The sequence below is a fragment of the Zalophus californianus genome, chromosome 5, assembly GCF_009762305.2.
Source record: "Zalophus californianus isolate mZalCal1 chromosome 5, mZalCal1.pri.v2, whole genome shotgun sequence".
NCBI classification, from domain to species: domain Eukaryota; kingdom Metazoa; phylum Chordata; class Mammalia; order Carnivora; family Otariidae; genus Zalophus; species Zalophus californianus.
Genome location: NC_045599.1, coordinates 108,596,735 through 108,613,598, shown reverse-complemented (window position 1 = coordinate 108,613,598; position 16,864 = coordinate 108,596,735).

Below are 16,864 nucleotides of genomic sequence, written 5' to 3'. Positions count from 1 at the left end.
GAGAGAAATCCTGGCGGTGCAGACCTCCACTCTTGCCCCTCCCAGCTAGGGCCTCTCTGGGTCTGTCGGGTTCTCCCCTCGGGGGCCTTTCCCAGGACTCTCACTGGGACCTGAAAATCCCAGGGTGGTGCTGCTTCTCCGACTGAAGTAGCTTCGCAGCTGACGCCCTCATACCTGAGTCCCTCCATCCGAGCCAACCCTCCCCAGCCAACCCCTTCCCTAGGTGGGGCAGAGGGAGTATGCCTGTCTCTCCAAAGTGATGCTCAGGCCGGCGGGGGGGGGGGGGGGAGATAAATATGTGATTGCTCTTTTTAAAGGACAAATTCATTCCTTTACACAGTCATTCAACATTGTTTATTGACCGCCCATGATGTGCCTGGCACACTTAGGAGCACAGAGGCAGAGGGAGAAAGGTCAACTCTCTCCTCGTCGGGATAGGAGAGGTGAGGCCCTGAGACGATGAGCCATTATCCCTGGGGTTGGTAGCAAGTGGAGATGTGGTCTTCCTCTCCTGTACAAGGGAATCAATGGAAAGAGGAGGGGACACTACAGGACAGAGGCAGACAAACAGTTCTGAGCAGGTTCCACTTGTGGGAGCTCGGCTGGGCTGTGGGCCCTAGAGGTGCGTGGGGGTGGGGGGAAGGGAGGTCCTGGTTTCCTGCCTGAGGCGGGCTGGAAACCCGTCGCTCTCCCGGGCGCCTGGCGCCAGCAGCGCTGGGGTTGGGCCGAGCGCAGAGCCAGAGGCTCGCCGGGAGGGAGCTCCCGGCGCCCGGTGCAGCCCCGGCTCCACGGGGTCCCGAGCCTCCCTGGCCTGGAGGCGCTCTTGAGTGAGGGTGTGCGGGTAGAAAGCTGTAATTACCCTGTGGAGAGGGACCTCAGTCCTCAACACACACCCAGCGTTTGCCCTAATCCGGGCGATCTCCACCCGCAGCATCTCGCAGCCGGCACACGGGGGCTCACCATGACACGTGCACATATAGGCGCACACAGGCTCACAAAAATCACTGGCGTACACAAAAGTCCATCTACTTATACAGATGCCCAGAAGTATGGGTATTCTCACGGTAACACATTTACACCCATGAGACACACAGCATTTCAATATTCATGCATTCCTAGAATTGTATGCATTGTCTCTGTCACCCACAGGGCACACATCCCAACTCAGCTGTGTTACAGCTATGAGCCACTCCCCACCCTCTAAGCAGGCATGCATAAAGATACCATCATACAGTAGAGGCACACGGATTCTACAAAAGTATCACACAGCTGCAGGGTTTTACACATAGTCTTCTGCCCACAGTTGTGCACAGGTTCACCAATTTGTATTTTCTTACAATTCCCCACAATCGTCTCCACAGCACAAACTGCTGAAAACGCCACCATACATTTCGTGTATTCTGAGTGTCGAAACTAAGTCTTCAGTCCCACAAACACACCCAAGCACACAGCCACAATCACTACCGTGTACACACAGGTGCTCCGACGTAGACGTTTTCGCATGTTAGCGCACTACACGCAGTCACCCAAATTGCAAACCCTTAGACACTTTGACATATATTCTGTCTTACCTATTGGCAGCCACATTCACCAGCCTTGAAAACGGAGTTGAGCAACAGATGCACACTATCACAGTACCCACACAAGGGCAAGCACTCCTATGGATCCTGGCACTTACCCTACAAATTCACAGTTCCAGCACCCACTCACGCACATCCAAAGTATTTCCCCCACCTTACATAGATCCCTCAGAGCCCTCCACACCCCCCCCCCAAATATCCGGCCTGCTTAGTGCGGTAGGAAATGCATTATCAATACTGGATGATGAGTCCCCTTGAGGGCCCTGAGAATGCCTGGCAGCCTCTCGTGGGTAAAGAGCAGGGTGCACCTAGTCATCTGGGCTTTAGAAAACACTGCTCTCCTCCCCACACCCCCCCCCACTCCACCCCCCACCCCCGCCTGCGAAGGAGTCAAGTTGTCAGCCCAGCGGGGCCCGCAGTGAGAACGCAGCCCTAGGGGACCCGCTGGAGCTTCGGGTTTGGCAGCCTCCAGCAGGATGGAGGCCACCGAGATCGCCTGCGTAGACCGCAAGGCGCCTAGACTCCAGCTAAGGCCTTCTGGGAGACCCCAAAGTGCTTTTAACTCCAGCCTGGCTCAGGTGCCTTTGCAGTGCAGCGAAACGCGACCGTGGGGACCCAGTGAGGACGTTCTCTCTCTCTGCCCCAGGTTATATGGTGTGCAACCCAGGAGTTTGGCCAACACAGCTGTCGGCTGAGATATAAGACGCGTGTTCCTTTCCCTCTCTGGGCCTCAGTTTCCCCAATTTCAGAAGAAGTATAGGACTGATAGTCTGGAGTTTTAATTCCCAGCTCTGGACTGTTGCAAGGACCCCACCCTGGTTGCTCTCTCCGAGGACTTAGCGCTCCGCTCCAAGGGTCAGAAGCTAGGGACTCCGAGGGGCCTACGCGCGGGTCCACACTCCCCCGGCCCCGCCTCCCTTCCGGTACCCCGCAGTGCTCACCGAGATAGCTCCTGCTGAAGGTCTGACACTCGTGGCGTTTGCAAATGCGCGCCTTTTCCTCCGATTGTGCTAGTGAGGTCGGGCAAGAACTCTTCCCCCATCTTACAGGGTTGAGAGCTTAAGCACAAAGAGGTTTAAAAAGTGTAGTAAAGGAGTGCTTCAGAGAGGCTGGCCGTGGAAACTGGTGCACCTGGGTTGAAATCCGGGCACTGTCACCCCTCCTTGTGTAAACCTTAAGATCCTCAGTTTCCTCCTCTGTAAACTGGGACACAGTAACACCCGCCCAGAGTGCTAGTTTAAGATTAATTGAAATAATATAGGTGAAGCTCTTAGCAAAATAACCGTAAACCTGGATGGATAAACGGTGGCTCTGGTTTGGGAATTAATCTAACAGGGGAAGAAATGGAGTTTCGGGCGTCCACACGACTGCATAGCCCTGGATAGGGAGGGGGTCCAGGCCACTGGTCTCTGCTTGAAGTGCTGTGTCCCGATCTGACCAAGCCTGTTTCTGACCGCACTGGAATTTTCCTCTTTCCCCAACTACCTACGCTACAGAACCCCACTGCCATAAGGCTGGAGGTGAGAGAGACCGAGCACTGCCAGGTGTGGGGGGTCATGTTGCCAGAGACCTGAATTCCTTCCGGATCCCACCCACCTGCATTTCATTGGCTGTCTGATCTGGGGTAGTTCCGGCCCCTCCAAGACTCAGTGCCCCCGTCTGTGCAGTGGACTGGCTGCACTTAGACGCTCCAGAGTGACTTCGGCCTGGGCCCTGGGGTCCTTCTCCTGCCCTTGCCCCACTCCTCCCCTCACTCCCTCCCGGACCCCACACTCCAGGACTGGAAGGCCCGAGAGCCCGCGCCGCGGCGCCTACCGCAAACCCTTCTCCCGCCGCGTCCCGTGACCTTGACGCCACCGGCAATCCCCGCACCGGACCCCTTATCTAAATAGGGCCGTAAATCAAGGACCTGTCAGGGCCCGGGTAATTACAGGAACTCCATAAAAAGGACCCGGCCGGCCGCCTGTTTATATTAGCGTGGTGTAAAATATTCTCGCTGTCTTGGGGAATCGCGTCGCGCGGTAACGCGCCATAAATCAGCCCGCGGGCCATTTACCCCGCAGCTTGAGCGCGCAAATCCCTTAAACATTTCTCTGCGACATCTAAAGAGTGCTTAGGACTTTTCGTTCTGGTCCCACCCGCTCCCCCGGGCAGGAGAACAGTCAGGGCAGGGGAGAGAGAGAAAGCGGGTCGATTTCTCCTATAAGTTCGGGGTGTGAGAAGCCTCCTTGACTAATGCCGGTATGGGGGAGTAGCAAGTCTACCCAGAGATCTGATCGCGTTAGGACAAATGGGGAAGCCGGCCCAGAGAGGGGAAGCAGTTTACCTAAGGGCAAACAGCTCTGCCAATGAGTGGCAGAGACGCAGCTAGAGGCCAGACCTCTAGGAGAGGCGGGGATTGATGGCGGCCTCTGTGTCCCCTTGTTATCCCCTTTCCTGGGATGAGGAGTGGTCCAGCCTGAGAGGGTCCAAGCTACGAGCTGACATTCCATTCTCTACCTTTTAGTTTCGGGGGTCCCTGAGCTCCCTGCAACTGTGCACAGCATTACATGTGAATGTTCTTGTGGGCAACGGGGCCTCTGCTTCCTAGTGTGGTCCCCTTATTTTACAGGTGGCAAAACACAAGCCCAGAGGATGGGGCGCACAGCTAGAAATAGAAGACCCTCCGCTAATCCATTTCCGTTTATCTCCCCAACATTCTTTCCTAAAGAAAAACTGAGAGAAAGAGAGAGAAAGCGGGAGAGAGAGAGCATGTGTTGGGGGGGGCAGGCGGGAGGCAACTCCATCCATTCTTACGTTTGTAACAGCCTCAAAAACACAAAATCTATTTAAGGTAAACCTGATGCGGTCGTTGTCTAATGAGTAACATAAATCAAGCTTATGGAAAAAGAATATTAAATTTTCCGTGTCTTCCCTCGGGGCTGGGACCTGAGGAGTCGGAGAGAGCTAAACATCTTCCTCCCCCATTCCCTTTCCCTTCCGAAGTCCGTAAATGACAACGTGTTTACACAAGTTTTTATGTCGTCTGAGCTTCGTCCCGGCTCCGTTTCCTCCTCTGTGTATTTTCCGCGCAGAGAAATGTCTGCTTCAGGACGCGTTCAACCTAAACAGAACCCCGTCTGATTGGAAAATGTATTTATTTGAAAAATCGTAACTCACAGTTTTGGTGAAAACGGCCCCCAAATTTATGGGATCGTTTGGGGCGCGGCGGTGATAAATTTAAAAGCACCGACGTCCCCCTCCTCCTCCGCTGCGTCTCCGCAGCCGCTCCAATCAGTGCTCGTGGGGGAGACAGGGTCCCCCCTCCCTCCCCCCCCCCCCGTTCCACTCTGCGGCCCTCTGCGGCCTTCTGCGGCCCTCGCTGCTCCAATCCCCTGCGTGGTCAGTTGCGCTGTAGCAGGCAGGTGGATTTCATTCTGGTTCCTTTCCACCCAGTCCGGTTGCTTTCGGGGCGCTTTCATTTGGTTTAGCCTCACGGCGATCAGTTTCAGGTAGTCAGCTAACCGGGTTCTGTCGTGCACCCTCCGTTTTAGACACACCGGGTTTTTCGTTAAGTGTACGCTGGTTAGTTTCATATTGCTAGGTTGCAGGTCGCTTGTTCCTGGCCCCCAACCAACCGATCAACTGTGTGCCAAGCTGTTTTATGCGGAGAGGTTTATCTCTAAGGTGGGTGTCATGAACGTCAGTTTCACCGCATTGCTTCCCAGGTCAGAGAAATTTTTTCCTTTTTCAATCCAATGTGAATGCCTTGGGAGGATGGAATCAATCCACTCCACCTATCTTTTGGATCCTGCTGCTAGCCTACCCTGGCTGAGGACTGGCAAAAGGCTGGAGGTGGGACCATGTCCCCAAGGACAGATGCCACCAGCCCCATAGGCTGGGGAGTCTTGTAGTCCAAACAGAACTGGATGCATAGGGCCTTCATGAGCAATCATGGAGTCTGCTTTCTCCCAGAAATGCAAGGCTGAGCCTTATCTCCCCGTCTTTTTTACTAGGGATCATGCACTTCTCTGGCAGCGCCCCCACAGCGTCCCCAGTTGGGGGCGGGGGGGCAAGCTCTCCACTCTAGGCTTGTTCGTCTAAGCACATCTATTCCAGGGAGAGAGGTTTGGGATTTACTCCAAACTTTGTACGCACTGGAGCAATGCGGCTCTGCGCAAGAATGGTGGCGAGGTAGTGCGGGAACCCCAGGTTGCTCCGTAACTTATCCCAGCCTACGGGTTCCACCGCAAGCCTCAGCCCTCAGCCACAACCTGGCAGGAGTGATCTATATGCGGTAGCATTTGGTTCAAAGAAATGCAATAAATTGCTGTGGAGAAAACCCAGTCGGGTCAACCTAGTCGGTTCTCTTCCAGAACTGGTGGGAGGTAGACTGGGTCAGGAACCGTGAGGAGGCAAGGGCTGCTCTTCCATTATCCAGCCTTAAAACTTGGGGTCGGGGGTAGAAGAAGGGTGGATCTTCCTTCCTTGGGTCTCAGTTCTCCCAATCTAAAACGGAATGGGCCATGGGATCCACACTTTCTCCAGCTGCCGACAGGACTGGGGCAAGATACAGACTTTTAAAGTTGCTTGGATGCTGAGGTATTAATCTTGAGAACTCTGCTCATCTGAATTCCTGGTGAGGAAGTCCACAGGAACCCAAACGTTTGGGCAACTGGGCTGGGGGGACGGCTCAGTGGCTGGCTACACTTACTGGTGAATATTCTGGCCTCCTCAACTTTTGCTTTCTTCGGAGAGGCATACGGAAACTGAGTCTGCGGGCAAGAAACTGCATCATTATTAGTCTTATTATTTTAAACGGGACCAGGCTACATCCGTCATCTTTCACATAATAGTCAATTGTAAACACACTTTAAGAGAGAAACACAAAAAAGGGATTTAATGTTGACACTGGGAAAATGCTTAGCTCTGGCGTTGCAAGGGAATTGGCAGGCTCTCCTGTCCTTTGGGAGAGAAGTTAAGTGCTTCATGTTTTTTGCCTTTTCCAGTGAATTTTTAAATCTCTCAGGGGTCTTCTTTGTCTCTTTAGTTTAACCAGAGAAGTCCTTACTTAAAAAGTCAGGGGTGGATAAAAGGGCTTTGGCTTTGGGAGGGAGATGGGATGGGACAGGAACTCTGCAGGCTTGCTCAGTCTCTCTCCCAGCGTCTGCTTCTTTCTGCCCCACAGCTCCCCTTGCTGCAGCAGAATGTGGCTCCGGAGCCAGGGGCTGAGAAGACAAGTGCATGGTGGGAACAAGAGAAATCAGAAAGAAAGGCATACCTGGTGACTAAAAAAAGGGGGAGCACACTTCGGGTTCTCATTATGAAACTCCAAAGAAAGCCGGCTCCCTGCCAGAAAGCCCTCTTCCTGGTGTGAATGTCACTCCTTAGCCACAAGAACACCCTGTCACCTCACCTACACACACCACAGGGCACACGATGGTCCCCATTATCTTCCCAACACCACTCAGAGCATGGAGCAAAGAACAAGAAGTCACAGTGGAGCCCACCCCCAAACTCAAACCAACTGCTGGTAGTTATTACATTCATTTTCATCCATGCAAGCAAGGCCCTCAGAAAGTCTATTTTAAAAAGAGCAACAAAGGTGGCAGGAGAAGAGAGAACAGAAAGGAAAGCCTTGAAACCAGAGGAGAAATTAATTTAATTACCTCCTCTCCTCTGCCGTAAATTCCACAGAGGAAATCAAATCTTTCTGTGCATGTGTATAAAAACCAATCAGTCTATTGAGCTCGCCAAAACCCATTATGTCTCAAACTGGGTATCCTAATTGAATGAATCTGACTGTACCAGGCAACCAGGAGTCAAACAAGCCAGGTTTTTCCAAGGGCCTTTGCCACGGAGCCAGAGAGGATAAACATGGGTTGGAACCACACACTAATCAGCTTGCTTGCGGAGAAAGGGAACTCTCTCAGCCTGGGTGCTTGCTGGCAGATGCATCCTAACATTTTGCGTCAGATTGTAATGGAATATTTCTCATAAACAGCCAAGTGTCTCTCCCAGCCACTCACCTGACATGTTTCTTGTTGTTTAACTTCAGATCTGACAGATGATGATAACCTGGAAGAGAGAGAGGTTACAAACGCCAAGGGCTGTGGGGCTGGGCAGTGTAAAGGGCGCCTGCTCAAGAACTGGGACAGGGCTGTGATTTGTAGGGCCCGGAAAAAGCTGTTATGCAACCAGAAGCAAGCAGGGCTTGGGAGGGAAGCACACAGCAATGAGACCTTGGGCTGCTCACTCTAAGGTGTGTGCCACTTGTTTAGTATTCCCTTTTGTCAGATGTTGGATGCCCCCTCCTTTTCACTCTCCCCCCACCGTCCCGCACCCCCCCCCAGGGGCACGCTGATTTATAGCATCTGTTAAAAACACATAATGGATGCAATTAGTTGGGGCACTAGAGGAAAAAAAGGGAGTTGACTTTATTCCAGTTAAAGATAAATGGGTTTGTATTCATGAAATTAGTTCATTAATTTAAATTTCTGGGACGAGTTTTCTAAAAATCACTGTTGCTTTCTTTACTACCTGGGGATCAATTGGTTTTCATTGGCACTGGTTCTCAAAGTTGAGTGGGTATCACAATCCCCTTGTTGAACATGTTTCCAAGGCAGGGAACCTGGTAGGATTGGAGTGGGCCTGGGATGTGCGTTTCCAATAAAGCTCATCCTGTTGCCGGAACCGTGCTCTGAGAATACGACGTGTATGAAAATGGCAGGGGCTCAAGAGTAACCTATTTATCAACAAATATATTTTCTTGTTAGCTGTGTGACTCTAGCAAAGCCAATATATACACAGTTAAATGTGATACGTGTCTACTGCGGAAATTTAGAAAATGTAGAAAAACAGGGAGAAATGACAATTCCTTGATCCTTATAAGCTATTTCAGTTTTCTCCACTGAATCCCACAGAGTCCAGAAAGAGACAAGGCTCCTGTCTTCACCAAGGTGTCCCACCCTTGGCACCCAGCACACATGTGACCTCCAAAAAATTATTCCCTGAAAGAAATAATTGGTTAAATGAAGCTGTGGTTTAGATGGTCTCTAAAGTCACTTCCAACCCTAACATTCTATTTTTCATTTTCTGCTCTAGGGGGAAAAATGTAATTGCATAAACTCAGATGTATTTGTCACTGGGACTCTTGACATTTAAACATGTATATGCTTTTCCTCCGTGTCTTGTCACTTGATCTGACAGCTTTCTGCTTGCTCTCTCTGATAATAGTTTAGGGCTGTCCCTGCCTGAGGCAGCCTAGCCACCACCGTGGATTGCAAGTGAGTGGGGCGGTCCCCACCTCGTACCAAACAGAACGATCAGAGTACATTTTTGGAGACTCCAGCAAAATTGCACAGACAGCCCAAGAAACAGGATAGTGGGCTGTTTGCAGTTCAAAAATGTGCAATTCTTTCCTGAAACCATGAAGCAGGAACCCTCCCCGCTCCCCCCCACCCATCACAGCAGACCACCATTGACAGCTGCATTAAGCTCTTACTGGATGTCATGTGCCTTACACACATCCCTCATTTAATCCTTGCAGCAAGGCCCTCAACTCCATTCTATAGATAGGGAGATAGGCCCAAGGTCACTCAGCTAGGACCCTGGAGAAGTAGGATTCATCTCCAGGTCTCGATTGACCCCAAAGTCCTTGCTTTTAACCACTGCAATGATGTGTGTGTTGGGGGTGGAAGAAGGATCGTTAATATCCTGAAAATATTTTTATTTCTCCAACAATGTTTTTTGTTTGTTTGTTTTTAAAGATTTTATTTATTTATTTAACAGAGAGAGAGATAGAGTGAGAGAAGGAACACGAGCAGTGGGAGTGGGAGAGGGAGAAGCAGGCCTCCGGCAGAGCAGGGAGCCCGAGGCGGGGCTCAATCCCAGGACCCTGGGATCATGACCTGAGCTGAAGGCAGACGCTTAACGACTGAGCCACCCAGGTGCCCCTTTCTCCAACAATGTTTTAACAATAATAATGTACTCTCATTAAAGAATATGAACCTGCCACCTGAGCAATGCAACTCTGTTTCACTCCCTCACCCCCAAATACCATATACTAAGACTCTTTCCTGATACACAGAGTTCATGCTCATCAGTTTTAATAGGAGCATATGGGACTCATCAGGCTGCATCTAAATAGGTAATTCATAATAATAAGGTTATAAACCCCTTGAGGAGAGGAGTCAAATCGGTTGTATTCACTGATGTATCCCCAGCACTTAGCACCTAGACATAGAAATCACTAACTAAAGATTTGTTCACTGAATGAATGATAACTTGCTTAATATAGACAACCCTGAGGAAATGCCTCTGGTACTCTGATCATCTAGAAATTAATCATACAGTACAGCCCCATCACTCAGTGGAGGCTCAGCAAGATGTGCTTGAAGGAACAATCTTTTAGGAAGAGAGCTGGCATATGGAATTTTAAAATAAAGTCTCACTTAAATTAGTAAAATGGAAGTAAAATAGATTCTGCGCCTTAATTAAGTCCCTTGCTACCCTTCATAAGGAAGGCCATGCTTTCTGATCTTAGCTCTGTGCCCCTCATTGTGTGACCCCAGGCCCCAGATCCTCCCTGGGGCCCATTAAGTCCCAAAGTTCTGTGTGTTTGTAAGGTCCTAAGTCATGCATCCACTGCCAAGGCTAGCACTGACTGGAGTCAAACCTCAGCCAACTTTGTTGGGATGATTTGATTCTAGAAGTCAGACTTGTCACACTTGGCACTACTCCCATTTATACTTTTAGAATGAATTTCTAGGGAAAAAGTGAATATAATCTAATGTTGAGTAAAAAAAAAGCAGGACACAAAATTAAATGTACTGGGCTTTTTTACCCCCCCTCAAAATAACAATAAGAAAGGCTTTATTTTTAAGACAAAACAAATAGCATGAATCCACATCCAAATGTAAGCGAGAGATTTCAATGGGTTTTAGAAAAGAGAAAGTTGCACTCAGGCATCAACCAGAAACCAGGACCATCAAATAGGCATGTGCAAGAAGACTTCCCAAAACAATCATTGTTGATGGAATCGTTGGAATTATGGATAATATTTTTTGCCTTTCCTCTACTTTTCAAACTTGTTGTAATGTATAATTATGATTCTATGATTAAAAAATAAATTCATACTCCAAACTAAATATATAACATGAAACATAATTCCTATGAGAGGAGGCAGTCAATAACCAAAGTACCATGGTAATCTGGGCAATAAAAATAATAATGACCACAACATAGCGTTTATTTGACACTTATAATGTGGTGGGCAACGTATTAAGAACGTTACATGGGTTATCTCATTCATCTCAAGAGTACTTCATCAGAAAAGTGCAGTAATTACCCCCATTTTGCAGGTAAAGAAACTGAGGCACAGAAGATTTAAGTAATTTGTCCAAGCTTCCCCAGCTAGTAAGAGGCAGAGTCGTGATTTGAACCACTGGCTTCTCCAAACACATTTATGAAAGGATAGAAAGAAGAAGGAAGGAGAGAAGGAAAATTGTCCCAAGGAGGAGGAAAATTGTCCATTGGCAAGAATGAAATGGAACCAGTGAACCGATGTCAGAGATACCCGTCTGCTCACCCCACATGGAATCACCTAGGGGGCTCATTAGAAATGCAGACTCTTAGGGTTCCTGGGTGGCTCAGTTGGTTAAGTGTCTGCCTTCAGCTCAGGTCATGATCCCGGAGTCCCTGGTTCGTATCCCACGTTGGGCTCCCTACTCAGTGGGGAGCCTTCTTCTCCCTCTGCCCCCACCCTGCTTGTGTTCTCTCTCTCTCTCTCCCTCGCTCAAATAAATAAATAAATAAACAAAATCTTAAAAAAAAAAAGAAATGCAGACTCTTAGCTGCACCTCAGAGCCACTGAGTCCAAATCTACTTTTTAAAAACATTCCAAGAGATTTGTAGGCACAATAAAATCTAGGAAGCGCAGTTAATATAGAATCCATTTGAAAAAAACAGAGAGTGAAAACCCATTTGTGTTTGTCTGGACTGGTACAGCCTTATCAGAAATAGGGGGCAATAGCTGCCTGAATCAGTGTTTTTCAACGTGGAAATGATACCTGTTTCCTCGATTGAAAAAAACACCTGAATAGATTGCAATCAGAGATTTAAAAAAAGAAGCAGAATAGAATGGAAAATATCAGAGTGCATCTCGTGAAGGAAAGGTAAGTGTTCCTGCATGGAACTTTTATATCAAGTATATGTGTGTGTACTGGGTCTTGAGCTGCGGTGACTATCTTATGAACTCTTTGCCAAAAAAAGTTTTAGCAACTGGCCCTCACACTGTGGCCGGAGGCAGCCATGAAATTCCAGGCTGACATTTAGAGGTGTGGTGGATCTACTTCCCATTTCTGATAAATGTAGAAACTCTGGCCGAAAGAGTTGGGTGGCTGGAGCAGGGATGAATGTCTCAGAAATGATCTATCTTCCTGTCCAGCTGCAGAAACATGGGCCCAGAGAGGGGAGGGACTTGCCCAAGGTCACACAGCAAAACTGAGACTTGTGCCTTTGGATAAAGGAGCCTCACGGTGTCAGGGCTTTCATTCACTTTTTGTCCCAACCATGGAAGTCCTGAGTGGGTGGATGGGGATCTGGCCAGGAGGCCAAGCAGGCTGGGGGACATGACTCTGGAATGTGTTAGGGAAACAAGACGCCTTCTCTTCCAGGCCCGACAAGCCAACAGGGCTATGTGTGGCCAGAAAGGGCTCTGGTTATCTGCTGCCCGTCCCTGTTTCGTTTGGTCTGTCAACTCCAGCAGCAAAGTGCCCCAAAGGTGTGAGGCTTGATAAAGGTGGGAAGGTAAAAGGGTGGAGGTGGCAGGACATCAGGGACCAGAGCTTGAGAGATGTTCCAGAGCCTCTGCTTCTACATTTCCTCTCAAGAGGCTGGGAAAGTCGGTCAGACCCTCCTCTCCCTCTAAACAGCCTCCCCTCCCTGGTGATTGTGGCTGAGACCCTGACCTTCCCTGGGTGCCTGGGTCCTCTCCATCTCAAGATGGACACAGGATCAACTCTTAAAACTTAGATGCTGAATGAATCAGAGGACTTAGAATTTTAAAAGAAACCTACCTTCTTATTCTTCTTTTTGTATTTATTTTTTAACTCGAAAAGTACTACAGAGAACTTGGGAAAGAGAAGAAAACACCTATCACCCTACCTCCCCCAAATGACTGTCGCCATTATGATGCGAATGGTTTTCAAAACCGGGTCATAGTCTATCCTATTTCGCTTTTCTCACTTAGCGATGGGTTGTGAGTTTTATTTTATTTTTATTTTTTATTTCCTAGTCAATGAATATCATTTGCTTTTTTATCTTACCTGGATATTTGATGATGATAAAGAATTGTCGCTAGCTTTTTATTTTAAGTGTCACAATGCATTGTGTCCATTCTTTTTTTTATACAGTCCTTCTAGAGATACATTCTGAGCAGTTTCTGAGTCAAATGATGTCTGAGGTTCCCTTCAGAATAATACAGGAGGGGGGCTTGGGTGGCAGTGGAAATAAAATAAGGCTGGCCACAAGTTGGTACACATGGTAATTGCTGATACTCTCTTATCTACATTTAAATAAGAGGTTTTATCAATATTCTTCCATAATACCAGTTGGTTTTTTTTTTTTTTTTTTGTCTATTTTGGTCACAGATCCCTTTGAAAATTTTAAGCAAGCTATGGACCCACTTCCCAGAAAAATCCACATTCCCATATCATACCCACAATTTTATTTTTTTTATTTTTATTTTTTTAAAGATTTTATTTGTTTATTTGACACAGAGAGAGCGAGATAGTGAGAGAGGGAACACAAGCAGGGGGAGAGGGAGAAGCAGGCTTCCCACCGAGCAGGGAGCCCGATGCGGGGCTCGATCCCAGGACCCTGGGATCATGTCCTGAGCCGAAGGCAGACGCTTTAACGACTGAGCCACCCAGGCGCCCCCATACCCACAATTTTAGAAGGCTCACAGTCCCCTAAAACCCAATCATATATCCCAGGTTAAGAACTCCTGAATTACAACATGATTGTTCTTTAAGATTACATAGTATTCTGGTAGATCTATCATCATTCACTTCACCAATTCCCCTATTGTTGCGTATTTTTATAATACCTAGAATTATTTTTAATGAAACATTCTGTGACATATGTCTTTGCATGTGCATTCTCTATGACAAAGTCCTAAAAGTATCAAAGGACATGCCCATTAAAAAAGCTTTTCTTAAAGGATATCACATTGGTCCAGAAAGTAGAGCTCATGCCTTTTAAATCTATTTATTTATTTAATAGTTCACATCTTTTAAAATCCATCTCCATCACTGGAGTCAAGACATCTGGGTTTGAGCCTAGGCAGCAGGCTGCATGCCAATTTGCCCTGCCTCTCTTGAGGCTGTTTTCCCACCTGCAAACACAAGGTTAAACTAGCTGACCCCCTTCTCCCAATCCCCCCCCCACATCTCCCACTCTGTTCTGTGATTCTTCTGATCCTGGAAATTCTGGCAAACTCTATGTGGTCTTCACAGACCCTGTACTTCTGCTTTTTCTCGAAGGGCAGACTCTACATGCATCTAACTGTTCTCACTCCCCCAGTCCATCTCTGACCCCCAGGATGCTCTTCCTAAAGCCTCTGTAGCCCACGAGGCCAGGTTTAGTGGGCTCTGGAGTCAGACTTTTAGGGTTGGAATCCTGACTCCAACCAGGGTGCAACTTTGGGTAAGTGGCTTAACCTCTATACCACAGTCTCTGGGTATTTAATATCAATACATACCTGATAGAGCCAAGTGAGGATTAATTGAGCTAATACATGTTCACATGCTTAGAAGAGTGCCTACCATAAAGGAAACACTCATCCCAAATACTTGCAATTCTTATTATGTCTCTTGCTTATCCAGCCCCTTCTGAGGACTTTCCCTTGCCCGCAGGGTGTTTGTAAGGCCTCTTTAGCCAGGAAAGCCAGCCTTCTCCAGCCCCTCTCCACATCCTTCCTTAGATCCTTTCTGCCTGTGTCCCCCCACATACCCTGTTGTTAAAGCCAAATGGAACAAGTCCTATTTCCACCTCCCCCCCCATCACCATTATGCCTTGGCTGGAGTTTTTCCCTTCATCCCAATGCATCTCCTCCTAGAGCCCTCCAGAGGAAGGTCCAGGGCTCAAATCTACTCATGCCTGAGGCCAGACTGAGCCCCTGGAAGTCCCTGCTCATACATGGGCCTTAGTTTCCCAGTCTGGAAAAGATGTTGGGGGTACTAAATGGTGCCTAAGGCCCTTTCAGCTCTGGAAAGCTCACTGGTTCCAGAATGAGACCTGGCCTAACATTCAGTCCCCAGTCTGGAAATGTCATTTCCAATGCCTTTCCTCAAATCACTTTTATTACAACACTCAGAACACACAGGCTTTGATGCACAAGGAACTTGTATTTTGCTCCCTGTGTCCCTTGTTATTTATTCTGTGGGGCTAGTTATCCCGACCCTATATGAAAACTGGGGCAGAGCCATGAGTTTTCTGGTCCCTTTCAGTAGTGAAAAGTCCTAGAGCCACTTCCAGTCACTAGATGTCATCTCAGTTCAGTGCCCCCAGACCACCACATCTCCACATTGGGCTGGAAGCAGGGCCTTCTCCCTGCAGCCCTCATCCCCAGCTTGGTTGTGTGGAAGGTCCACTGAAGCCTTTATTCAAGGAAGAAGCATATTTGGCTTCTCTCTTTATCTCCTGCCTGGTGCATCTCCCCTCCCTGCACAATTTGGTAAGCTCGATTTCCAGGGCTGGAGCCATGGAGGAAGAGAGTGGCTACCTGTTGTGGTACCTGTTGTGGTAGCCCGTGTGGGGGCGCGCTGGACCGGGCAGGCATCTACAGTAGACTCCCACAGGGGGGCCTTTCCGGGGCTCGCTCTGCCCTTCCTGAGGCTCTTCACCCGCAGGTCCTTTGCAAGGTGGATATATCTCTCTATACTTGGAGGCGGCTTTCTCCTTCCTCAGCCCCTCAGCATCCAGCAGGCCCTCCAGCTCCTCTCGGCTTGCCCTCCAGGAACCCTCTTCGGACAGACCCTGAGGCTTCCTGGATCTCTCTCTAGCTGCCCCATGTGAGTGCACCAAACTGCACAGCCCTTGCTCCAATCAGCTCTGAGAGTAAGCTACCCAGTGCAGCCATGGCCCCTCCGATCCACTGTCGAAGCAGTTGGCCAGCCCAGAGGTGGCCCATTCAGTGGGAAGGGCAGGGTGATCCAAGGGCAGGTGTTGTGCCCACTGAAATGTAGGAGACATATTTTGATCTCTAGGAGTACCACCCTCCCAATGGGAGATGAAGGGAGAGCATCCCCCATCACTCTTTTTTGAGGGCAGGGGGTACTCACGGAAGACCAGCAACTCTACAGAACTACCTCCTCCCCCCATTCCTCAACTTCTTCCAGTCCTTTAACAATGCCCACAGTGAGGGGTTGAGAACAGCCAGTTCTTATCTACCATGGTCTTGTACCTTACTCTGGAATGTAGCATCTATTACACCTTGGCCTCTTGCTGCCACTTCCATTTTATTATCCTGTTACACTTATATAATAATAGCCACCGCTAATTTGACGCTTACTGTACACATGGCAGGCTCAGGGCTGACCATTGGCAGTGAATATTTGCTTCCCACCCACCCCCCCCCCCCCCCGCAGCTTTCCGTCTCCAGTTCTCCTTCTTCAAACATTGCCCTGATTTCTTTTCAGGTAATTACCTCTCCCTCATTGTGGGACATTCAGTGATGCTCCGGGTGCCCTGCCCAGACTCCCTTCTGGGCTAGTGCACCCTCTCCCCGAAGCAGATGCTGGGTGCTAATGGCTCTCAGCTGCCTCCTTCTCTGGAAGAGTACCCCCAGGTGAATTACCTGGAGCCACCTGGGAGGCTGTGCGTCTCCCCGGGGGTGGCCTGTGGTCAGTGACTGACTCATGGGGGCTATAAACCCAGCCGCTGGGCCTCAAGTGTGGACAGACTGTGGTACAAACCATGCTCCAGCCTGCCCGTGGGATCAGACCAGGACTAGACTGCTCCTGAAACCACATCGTTGACAGGCTTCTTCCCTCCCCAGTCCTGTGCCTGCCTGCTCTTCTCCTGCCTGCACCCTCTCAGCAAACAAATCACACAGGATTCCGCATCCTGAGCTCTGCTTCCAGGGAACCTGACATAACCCAGGTAGGAATGGGACCCAGGGCAGGCAAGGCTCCTGGGACACTGAATAAAGGATGCGGAGAAAAGAGTTTGGACGCTTGCTGCTCCAGTGGTTGTCCTTTATTCCTGCTCTTTCATTTCCTGGTTCTTCAGTTTTTCTTTGG